Genomic DNA, 12,327 nt, shown 5'->3' with positions numbered 1-12,327 from the left:
ATATATTCCACCCAGCTATTGACTTTGCCTTTCGTATTATAAATCGGTGTATCATCTTTGTTTAACACATTTTTAGATTTTAATTTATATACACCAAAACTTTCCTTAATTTTCCTGTATGCTCCGTCTCTTTTACCAATGTTCATTTCTCTTTCCACTTCTGAACACTTTTCTTTAATCCACTCTTCTCTGGTTTGGACTTCCTGTTTATAGTACTTCTTAATTGTCTATATTCCTTTTACTTTCTTCATCACTAGCATTCTTGTATTTTCTACGTTCATCCATCATCTGCAATATATCGTCTGAAATCCAAGATTTTCTACCAGTTCTCCTTGTTTCGCCTAAGTTCGTTACTGCTGATAAAAAATTTCCTTTTTAACATTCTCCCATTCTTCTTCTACATTTTCTACTTAATCTTTTTTACTCAGACCTTTTGCGATGTCCTTCTCAAAAATCTTCTTTTCCTCCTCTTAATCAAGTTTCTCTCAATTTCACCGATTTATCTGACACCTTTTCTTCAGGTTTTTAAACCCCAATCTACATTTCATTATCACTAAATTATGGTCGCTATCAATATCTGCTCCAGGGTAAATTTTGCAGTCGACATGTTGATTTCTAAATCTTTGCTTAACTTTGATTAATATAATCTATCTGATACCATGTAATATCGCCTGGCTTTTTCCATGTGTATATTATTCTGATTCTTAAACTGGGAGTTAGCAATTACTAAATTGTACTTCGTGCAAAACTCTATAAGTCGGTCTCCTCTTTCATTCCTTTTGCCCAGCCCGTATTCACCCACTTTCCTTCTTATTTCCTTCTTTGCCTTTTCGAATGCTTGCATTCCAATCTCCAACTATTATTAAATTTTCATCTCCTTTTATATGTTTAATAAATTAATTAAATTAACTTTAATTAAATTAATATTAAGTATTTAATATTACTAATATTTAATAATATTATATAATATTTTTTAGTAGTAATACTAAATATATTAGTATCATTTTGTTAAAATTTTTCTACTCGTATAAGGGTAATATGATTTTTTTAATGTAAATTTCAACATGTAGATACAGAAGTGCTTTTGAACAGAAGATTATCCCATGAAGAATTTAAAAGATAAGGTAAGTAATTTAACGTTACATAGCCAACATTACTGAGACTGACGTGGTGATTGTGGGAACACATCCAGTCACTTTAACTTTACTAGATAATGAAAATGAGTTTTTTATACAGCTGGGTTGAGTGACAACTCATGCATTCGTTAAAGATGTAAACTAGCCTAAAGTGGATTTAAAACACCAAAACCGTTATATTATAAAGCATCTGCTTTATCGTTGATCTAAGCAGACTATCTAAATTGTATCTTAAACTGTGAACTTTGATATTTTAATACATTATACATTTTTAAGGTTTTTTGGAGTGTATCAGACGGTTAAAGTTAGCCTACTCTTCTGGAAGTTTGTATATTTGAGGTCCAGCCGTACCAGTTATATTTATTTTAATACTAATGGCTCCTTGTTACCTCCATTTTGTTACTGGGTTCTAAATAATAGAACATTTTCATTTGGTAATACGTAAATATTCTTAACTACAGGTATTTTCATTTGTAAAAACAAGGATCCTAGCTGCCTTCGGATTCCGAATCAAGAATGCTTCAGTAGATATCATGAAATTTCAATAATATCGTATGAATTAAGCCATTAAATGAAATTCTTAGATCATAAATTTCTCACTCAACACAACAAAACCTTCAGAATCTGAATCCTTTTTTTTATATACCGTTTTATTTCATCTTGGAAATCATCATGATGATACAAAATAATTGATTACAAAAAATTCTAAAAAATCTCTTATTTCTTGGTAAGTATTCAAAAGTTGTACGAATGAATAAATTTGATATATTTTACATATAAAGAATTCAATGATGATTGATGCCGTCAGACAACTCTTGTAATAGGTCAGCGCTTCTATTTTTTTCTAATAAAATGTTTTAAATGTTCAAATTCCTCAGGTTAGAATATTTAGTTAGTAACCCAACTGAGGGTTACTAACCTAAACAACTACGATGAACACTCAAATTTACTAAATTAACTTTTCCTTTTTCCTATTTAGCCTCCGGGAATCATCGTCAGGTATTACTTCAGAGGTTGAATGAGGATGATATGTATGAGTGTTACATACTAACCCACTTTTATTAAATTAACCCAATTTTGCTCGACAGCACATGATTTAAGAAATATTACTGAACTCAGAATAATTGGCTACAAAATCACATCCTACCTAATCCATTGACAAAATAGTTTAAATTCCGGTTATAATATCGCGTAATATTTATAGATAAATAAATACTTATAGTTCTATAGTTAGAAGATTTAGAGATCGAATAAATATTAGAAAATAAAATATACGATTGTTTCATTATTAGTAATTTTTTCTTTACTTTCTTTTTTAGAATTACATAATATAATTGTCACACATATCATTTAGGAATAATAACATTTACAAAACATTACAAAATTCTTTTCATACTCATGATATGTTTGCATTTAAACAAATAGTAAAGTAAATTAGTATATTACTTTTGTTTACGTATATTTTGTCATAGTAGAAATGCAAAATTGTTTTTTAAACATGCTGGATAAAGTACCAGATTTACTGATTTTTCGTTTGATATTATAGATACAATTAAGAACGAAAGAAATAAGCTCCTCTGAAATAAGTGTACAGAAACTTTGTCAGTATTGTGAAGAGTGGCTTCAGAGTATTTCCTGCATGTTAATAAAACTGCCAAGATAGATTACTGAATATGGTCTGTCTGTCTTGCAAGAAACAAATTTTTATAGTTATTTATTTTTCCTCATCTAGATTCGCTAAATACTTATTTAGATATTTTTCAGTTAGAATGAATACGATAAAATTTAATTTTTTATAAATAAAAAAATCAATAATATTAATACTTTAACTCATAATTGTTATATTTATTGGAAAAAATATATCAATTAATGCTGGTACGTACTTCAGCAGAGCAGAATCAAAAGATGTAGAAATTAAGAGAGATTGAAACCAGCAGATTTTATTTCTGTTTTACTTCAACCCTAGTGGTAGGTGACTTACAATTCGTCAATTAACAAAGAGAAGGATGCTTAAAAGTAACCTAATAAAACACTCTTACTAATCAACTTAAGAACTCTGGACCAGTGTTTTAAAAATACCTTCCCTAAAAAAAAGGTTTATGAATTTTATAAAATATTATTTAAGATTCGAATTCATTAATTTTTTTAATGTTTAAAAAAATACAATTTTGTAAATTACAAACAATTTTTAATCTTTACTTTTTAGACAAAAGTATTTTAAATAAATTACCGTAATTAGGTTACAATTATTGTCAAGAAAGGTATTCAATAAAATTATGGCAGAAAAAGAGACAATCTTATTAATAAAACAACACCAGCAGAATAAATACAGAATGACCTGAAATTTGATGAACGCAAAGATAACTTCCATTTTTTAAAAGGTATATAATTTACAAAATTTTTTTGTTGAAGTTACGTTGTTCGGTAGTTGCAAATGAGAAAAAGGAACAAAAGAAACCGTATTAATTAGTTGAAGTATTCTGTCATTTTAAGTCAATATTAAGAAAAGATTTTTTTTTATAAAAGAATATATAAAATAACAATTTAAGGCCAACATTAATATAAATATTCTAATAAAAATTGTTTTTTCTTATACTACAAAAATCAATATCGAAGGCGAAATGTTAAAAAATAATAAATTCATAATTACAGGGATATTCTCTGGATTAAAATTTTTAAAAGAATTTTTAACTTTTTCATTAAATAATTTTGAATTATAGATATTTTATTATTTTTTAATAAATTCTGAAAGAGAACTATGAAACAATTTACGTTTATGTAGAATTTCTAAAATTTGATAGGCTAAAAGTGTTAGTAACTAACTTTTTTCTTTTTTTTTTTTTTTACCTACTCTTCGAAGAAAAGTACGATAACACTTTCAGTCACACGATGGAATTTTGGGGTGAAATTGATTTTTTTCCGTTTAGGTGTTAGAAATGCGAAAACATAATTCCCTTAAAATTTAATTTCCTTATATGTAGGCCTGCGTATAAAATTGATGGCTCGAAAATCTCCAAAACTACTTGATCAATTTCATTGAAATTTAGATATACTGTAGTAGCGTATCTGAAGTTCTGCATATTTTGTATATCGGTTGAATTGTTCCTGAATTACGCCCAATTTATGGTCGACAACATACTACACAATCTCCCTTTGAGGTTTATTGACAGTCAATAAAACCTCCAAGTGAGATTATACGTTTAAAGTGAGGTTTTTCATACGCGTTTATGCGGTGATTTACATTAGTGAGTTAGTTTTATCTTGATGCTTATTTGTTGGGTTTACTCGTTATTTTTAATTATTTCATCAAATTATGGTTATAATAATTTAATTTCTTTATAAAAAGAAAATATATTTTAACATTAAATTTAAAAAAATTGTCCCTCGTAGTTTTATCATTTAACTTAATAAGTTTTGATATTTCTTGCACAAAAATTACACAAAATAATTATACAAAATAGAATAACGAAAAGTCGGTCTTGTGCAGTACTGCGCAAGAATTTTTTTATGTGTCTTATATAAAACTGACTATCTAGTCAACTTCAAAAAAGTATTCACAGATCGACCAGTAAGAACTATTTTTTGTATGTTCAAGACTTAATCTTCAGCAAACTATTTTATGATTTATTGTTATTTCACAGCAAATTCCTGTGACGGTCCTGTTGAAATTTTTTTCAGATACTAAAACAGAAACTTTTTAAACGACAAATTATATATGTTTACAAGAACAATATAATTATTTTTTATTATAATAAAGTTTTTCAAAAACATTTACTAATATTTTGATTTTCAAAGAATTTTCGTAATAAAAATTCAAGAAAAAAGTAAAAATAATACAAATTCCAGAGCGTCTCACCTCACGCGCGGTAGTATTTTCATTGTTTCATAATTTCATAGTTTCATAGTTTTTAACAAGATTTCTAATTTCTCATTTTTACCAAGTTCCAAGTTTATCACTTTTGATTTTCTTACCAATGTTTTTTTTTTATCATACCGGTAATTATAGGCAGCACCGTTTTTGTAGAACTTATGTAGCCCTACTCCGATTTATTTGGCAAATTGTTATCGCCTCTGTATTTCATACAAAGTTCCGGTTAGTCGCACATTTTTCTTCTTTACAAAATCAGTTAATATTAAACAAAATTCAAAAAACTATCATTAAAAAAATAAAACCAAACTTTGTAAACCACTAAAAGATATTTAATAATAATAATAATAATAATAATAATACGTTTCCATTTTAACATTTAGATTTTTAAAAAAAATTAAGGGTTAATAAAGAAGCAATTGCTAGTAATTGTTACTTCCTTATGAAATAAAGGAAGTACTGTGATCGTAAAAAATTTCGGTTTTCAACGGAAATATCCATTTTGACCATCCCTGAATCCATTTTGACTAGTTTCGACGTGACGTCTGTACGTACATATGTATGATGCGTAACTCAGAAACAATTAGCCGTAGGATGTTGAAATTTTGGATTTAGGACAGTTCTAACATGAAAGTTGTACACCTCCTCTTTTAATTGTAAACGGTTGGACCAAAAGTCTCCAAAAAAAACCCAAAATCCCAAAAAATTGGATTTTGGACTTTTTCTTGACTGCAGTAATATGCTGTCATTGAGGTCATTTCAACGATATATCACAAGCGGTACTTACTTTTTTCGGTTCCAGAGTTATAGCCAAATAAAATTTTAATTAATTAAATATTTGGTTCTTACAAGGGGAAGGCACATCAGTTCGAATCATATTTCATCTCCTTTTTTTTACTTTTTTTTTAATTTAAATATATTGATTTATTAACAATTATTAACCTCCGATTGTAAAAAAAAATTACAATAAATAATAATTTAGTAATAACAATAAAGAAATAAAAAAATATTAATGAAATAAAATTTTATGTACTTTTCATTTTAAAAAATGTGTATATGTAATTTAATAGCCGTACAAGGAAGTAATGTGATGATCACATCAGATTGTTTAATTTGGCAATGACTTATAAGAGTCAAAATTTAAAGATGAATTGAAAAAGCTCTGTTTCAAAAGTTTCTGCTTTTTATGATTGCTGTAATTTTATTAAATATTTTCTTCTTTTTTAATGAAAATTTTATTTTTCATTATTTTTTAAGTTCATTTCAAAAATCTCAGGAAAGCATGCGCTAATGTTAAACTATTTAATCTTAACAATTTTTGTATATACAAACACTCTTCATATAAGATTTTTAAACCTTCCAAAAAATTAAAATATTCACCTTCTTGTAACATATTTACGTAATTTTCTTCTATTTAATTGTTAGCCTTAGGTTTTCATTTAAAACTAAATAAAATTAGCCTACTATATCAATTCCAATCTACTGTATGATAGTCCTTGTATGTTAATAATTATCTACAGTAATTAATTCTACTGTTGCTTCTCCAATGTCTTCTATAATAAATTGTCTTTTTAACAAACAAACTAATTTTTCTCTTCTGTAAAAAGCTAACAACAGTAAAAAAGTGCTAATTTATTTCAAATAGTCGATCGACAATGCTTGGAGAAACCGTCTTACACAAGAAAAAATGAAGTTAATAACGTAATCTAAAAAAACCAAATACCTTGAATATTTATCTACTAAAACGCTACTTATAAAGAAGTGACCAGATATAAATTATCAGCAAACGCTAAACCATGATGAGTCCAAGTTTTTTTGTTTATTTGAACTGATTAATAATTCAATAATCGCTTAAAAAAATAAAATTTTAAAGGCAACAATTGATAAACTGTTACAATACGGACATGGTCACTTAGATTTAAAAATGTAACTTTCAACGAATTTTAACAAAATGACGATCAATTGTTTTCTATATATATATATATATATATATATATATATAATCGAAATATGTAAGATTATAGTTTTATATATGTTAATCATAATTATATTTCTCTTGAAGATGGCAGAATAGCCGAAAGCGCTCGAGAAAATCAAATTGGAATTTGGTAAGCTGTTTTTAAAATTATATATAATAGTTATTATATATAATGCGACAGGCGCTTTCCTCACAAGTCCGGCGACTAGTCTAATGTCTGAAGCCGGAATAATACCACTACATTATAGAAGAGAGATCCTTTTGTTAAGATACGCAGCAAATATATCGGCTTTTCCTGCCCATATAAATAACAAACTTTTCAACAAACATCCTATGGCTGCATTATACGAACGTCGTGCTACCTATTCCAGATCAGCCGGAATTAGGTACCACGAATTAAAAAGGAAATACGAAATTGCTATTCCAGAGACATTAGCAATTTCCACTAGAGAAATATCGCCATGGCTCTTGCCAACGGTAAATACAAGATTGGATCTCTCTCAGGGAGAAATAAAAAAGAAGCCAGCAGTTATCATCCAACAGGAATTTTTGGCAACCGCCAGTAGTTACGAAGAATATATTAGAATTTATACTGACGGTTCTAAAACCGAACATGGTGTTGGATGCTCCATATATATAAATGGAGAAACCCATTGTTGGAAACCGCCAGATATGGCCAGTGTCTACACGGCAGAACTTACTGCCATTCAGCAAGCTCTTCGCTACATAGAACATTATTGCGAAGAGAGAGTGCTAATATGTTCCGATTCTCTAAGTTCACTTGTTGCAATTCGGAAAAAGAACATTAAGGATGTCCTAATTGCAAACATCCTGTCCATTTTATATTTTAAATCAACGAGGACAGCGATGCGTATTTGTATGGACTCCAGGGCATGCTGGTATTACAGGTAATGAAAGCGCAGACGAAGCTGCCAGAAAGGCAACAGTCTGCGATAATTTGGATACATTTCCTGTGAGAGTGGCAGATGTTACAAACCGTCTAACTAACATAGTAAGAAGCAAATGGAGTACTGATTGGAGGAGTTTAAATAGAAAATTAAACTGAGTGAAAACTTCTCCATATAAATGGAAAAGCGACTTTAAGTTGACTTGCCGTGAACAAGTAGCTATGACCAGACTTAGAATCGGTCACACGCGATTGACAAATTCATATTTGTTAACCGGCGAAGAGAGACTAATGTGCGGTGTTTGTAATAAAACACTGGCAATCAAGAATCTAATAGAAGAGTGTACCATTTCTAAGACAGAACCTCTTTCTGAGGTTCTGTCTTAGAAATGATATTACTGCTGATCTGGATAATGGAAATGAAGAAAAGATAGTTGTATTTTTACACGCCAGTGGACTTCTTAAAAATTTATAAAAATGAAAATTTAAAGCTGTGATAAAAGAATCTCTAAGAGGTAGTTTCATTTAAATGTGGAAGTCTGGAAGCGTGGCACATGTAGTGACGGGAGGTAGCCCTCTTGCCTAGGCCACCCTGGCTCGTCTGCATTCAAGAGCAGTGAGTCGGGGTGTTCCGACGATGGCATAGGGGACCCTCAAGGGTGGGTTGAGGGCGCGAGGCTATGGGTGTGGCGCGGTGCATGCCTGTAGCCTGTTTATAAAGAGGAGTCAACTGCCACGGCACCCTGGCGCGACTGATATACTTCTCAACGGCGGTTCTGGTAGCCCCGGGGGTGCTAAAATTAACAAATAATCGAGACAGGTAGAAGAAGATAATGGTATTGATAACTTGTATTTTTAATTTCATGGTTTTTTTGAGAACCTTATCTCAAATTTTAATATCGGGGCCCTTTACACCCCGTAAGTGTTGTGCTTGTCTTTGTTATTTGTGTTTTAATGTTCTGTGTAGTTTCTGCTTTTAAATAAAATGTAAGGGCCCTTTACACCCTTACATATGACGATCCTGATGGTGATACTAATTTCTTTCTAAGAACGTGACGAGGGCTAATGACCTTAGTAGTTGATGCCCGTAAAAATTAGCAAAAAAAAAAAAAAAAAAAAAAAATTGTTATACCAAACGGTGCCATATTCGAATAACAAAAGATAAAATTCTCTAAAATAGAATGAATGTCTAAAATAAACGATTATATTAAAGGACAGTGAGATAATTTCTATGACATAAAAAGAAAAATTCAGTTTTTATTGGTTACAGATCAAAAAATTTATATGAAGTTGAAAAATCAATTTCACTAAACTTATTTTTAAACAGATTATTCTTTAAACTTTTTGATTGATCAATACAAGAGGAATTCCAAAATAAAAATGTTTTAAAAGTTTTTATAGATATTTCCGAAATTCTTATACTTTTTTTACATAATATTTTATTAAATTTTAATCTATAACAGAATTTCATTTATAATAAAAAAAAATTAATATTATGAAATTTTTTCAATCTTTATACCTTGTAATCGTTTATTACCTTGTAATTGTTTTTTAATAAAAAACTCTTTACCTAAAGTTTTCTGGAAAAATCTTGAAACGGATATCTACTAGAGGAACAAAAACATCTTTTATAAAGTAACTAAAGACTATTGGCCCGATAGCTAACAGTTGTATTTACATTATAAAAACGTCACCAAAAGCGAATCTAACTGAAAATTTCCTTTTTTAACTTGGTTATAAGGCGGATTTTAAATATTTAATTATTACTGGATTCTAAAGTAATAATATACATGAAAAATAGTTTTAAGAAGTATATAATTTAATAAAAAATAATTATGGAAATATTTAATAATAAAATTATTACAAAAAATTATAAAATAATAAAATTATTTGAAAATACTTAAGAAATTTTATTAATTATCAATCGATTAAATATTATATGAATAAATAATATAAGATGAATTTTAAACGGTATCGTTGATAATTATTTTGAAAAATATTTAATGCTATAAATAAGCAAAGATAAAAGACCTCATATTAAAAATTGAATTAACAACCGGTTTGATTGGTTATTTTGTAACAATTTGGAAGCAGAGGTTATGAATTTAAAAATACTCAGTCAAAATAGTCTTGAATATATTAACAAAAATTAAAATTAAAATATATTCAAAAATAATTTAGTGAATTAAAAAAACTTGTAAAATTTTATTTTAGAATAAATTTAAATAATTGTAAATCCTTTAGGAAAATACTTAAGCTGATATCACAGAAAAAAGGTAAAAAATCAGTTTAGAAATATAACTAAAATTAATTTTTGAATATTGTTTCTATAGAAAATTGCGTGCCCAAAAATAAAACATTAACTTTAAAAGTTTCAAAATATTAACAGAAAAAAAAACAATAATTTCTAATAAAAGATCTGTTCGTAAATTTCACTTAAAAATAAACATAAAACCGAAAGAGATATGTAAAGAGTAATAAATAAAAAAGGCGTTGAATATTAAATTTTTCGTAATAGTAATAATAAAAATAATAAAATATTTATACTGTAGATAGTAATGATAAATTATTAACATTTGAATGAATGTTCTCTGCAACATTAACCTTTTTATACATTTTTAATTCATTTATAGGATTGCAAGTATTAAAAAAGGAGGAATTTTTTATATAGATATTAGTCAAAAAAATCAAAAATCAAAAAAAATCATCGACTCTTTCTACTCTAACCGTAGAATATGAATACAGAATACATTTTTTTTTTTTTTTACTGAAAGATTCTTTTCAACTTTTATATTACTGTAACTGGGGTTCAAGAAAATGTTCAATTAATGTAGAATTTATTTATAGTTATTAATTTACAAAAATATTATTTACTTATGGTTTCGTCAAGAGAAACCGATAGTAAATTTTTGTTCTACAGCAAAAAATAAAAACTAATGGAGAAATTATTAAATTAAAATGAAGTATGTTTATATAAAAATATACTCTTAATTACTTAAATAATTACTAGTTTTAATTTTAGAATATCTTTATAACTCTTAATGTCAATAATTATTTAAAGATAACCCGATATTTATACGTTAAAAAAATTGCGTCAGAAATATTTTCGTATGTAACTTTAATAAAAAAAAACTTTATTTTGTTGTTAATTCTCAAAAATGGATAAAATACATTTAAAATTAAGACACATTTTATGTGTTTTATTATTAAGTAAAAATCTCACCTTAACTTTTTTAAGCGGTATTACCGGGCTGGAGCAAGTACTTTGTGCAGCGTCGAAGAGCGTCAACAAGTTCCGATACGCCGCGACGCCGAATTATATGTGCACGTCGTTACTGTGACGTCATCTTTACTAAACTCAATGAATGACGTCACAAAAACGTTCACCAATTGCAGCTCGTTGTAGTTCATAGTTTCATCGTTTGCTTTTTTCCCCTTTATCCTATTGTGTTCTCTTCTTTTTTTTTTTACTTTTTCCCTTTATCTCGTAAGCAACCACCCACCCATTGCTTTAAATAAGCATAAAAGAAATTCTGATATCTGTCATTTTGTTTCTCCAATCAGTTTTATTCTGTAATTTTAACTAAATTGAATTTATATAAATATATATTTATTTTTGTTCATTAGTTTTGATATTCTATTTCAAAATGTAGTGTAATTTGTTTTCAATAACATTCTAAGTATATTCTGAGATATTAAATCGTTCTCGTAGAAAATTATTACACACGTACGCGCGCGCGCAAACACATACACACATTATCTACATGGTAATAACAAATTTAAAATTATTAAAAAAATTATTTATTCCTCCCTTTTCAGTTTTAATGCAATGGCGCTTTCGATACATAATAACTTTCAAATTTTTCCGAATTAAGTATTTTAAGTGAAAGGGAAATATGAACACTAAAATTTTGACTGTTTTTAATATTTATATTTTAATTTAAAACTAATTTTTTTTTTTAAATAATCACTCTGAATAATGTTTTACTGATGATAAAAACACTAAGCTGTAGAAAATAAGAAACCTACAAAATGAAAAATAATTTTTTTAAATAAATAACTTCAACTTATATAACATCGTAATAACTGTAAATAATACACTGCTTACCAAAGAAAAGGTACATTAATCCCTTTCTTTACGTTACCCTCGCACTAGCTGTTAAATAAAGAATGGTAAAATTTTATACAAAAGTAACACGTACATAAAATTGCGTGTATGTCTGACTGTATAAGATAATATTTTGTCATCTACTGTTAAATTTCCCTACCTGAAATACAAATAAAACTAACATTTTTTGACCTAATAACTACAGAAGTACATTAAACGTAATTATGTTATTTAAAAATAATACTTGAAAACAACCTGTAGATTATGAGTCGATTTTTTTACCTAAAACTTTCGCGGGAAATTATATTTAAACACCAAATAAAATTTAAA

At 27.7% G+C, this 12,327-nt stretch overlaps 1 protein-coding gene across 1 annotated transcript in view; it reads right to left on the bottom strand.

Annotated features, from left to right (window-relative positions):
- The window catches only part of Proc (Proctolin), a 98,544-nt gene extending 87,327 nt beyond the window's left edge, over positions 1-11,217 (bottom strand). The window contains exon 1 of the mRNA XM_075354567.1: positions 11,113-11,217. The gene's annotated coding sequence lies outside the window, so the exon portion shown is untranslated. The remainder of the gene's footprint in view (positions 1-11,112) is intronic.
- Between the last annotated feature and the right edge of the window lie 1,110 nt (positions 11,218-12,327).

Source organism: Lycorma delicatula, chromosome 1 (assembly GCF_047948215.1).
Source record: "Lycorma delicatula isolate Av1 chromosome 1, ASM4794821v1, whole genome shotgun sequence".
Classification (NCBI taxonomy): domain Eukaryota; kingdom Metazoa; phylum Arthropoda; class Insecta; order Hemiptera; family Fulgoridae; genus Lycorma; species Lycorma delicatula.
The sequence above is the reverse complement of the archived record's forward strand: the minus strand, read 5'-3'. Positions and strand labels throughout refer to the sequence as shown.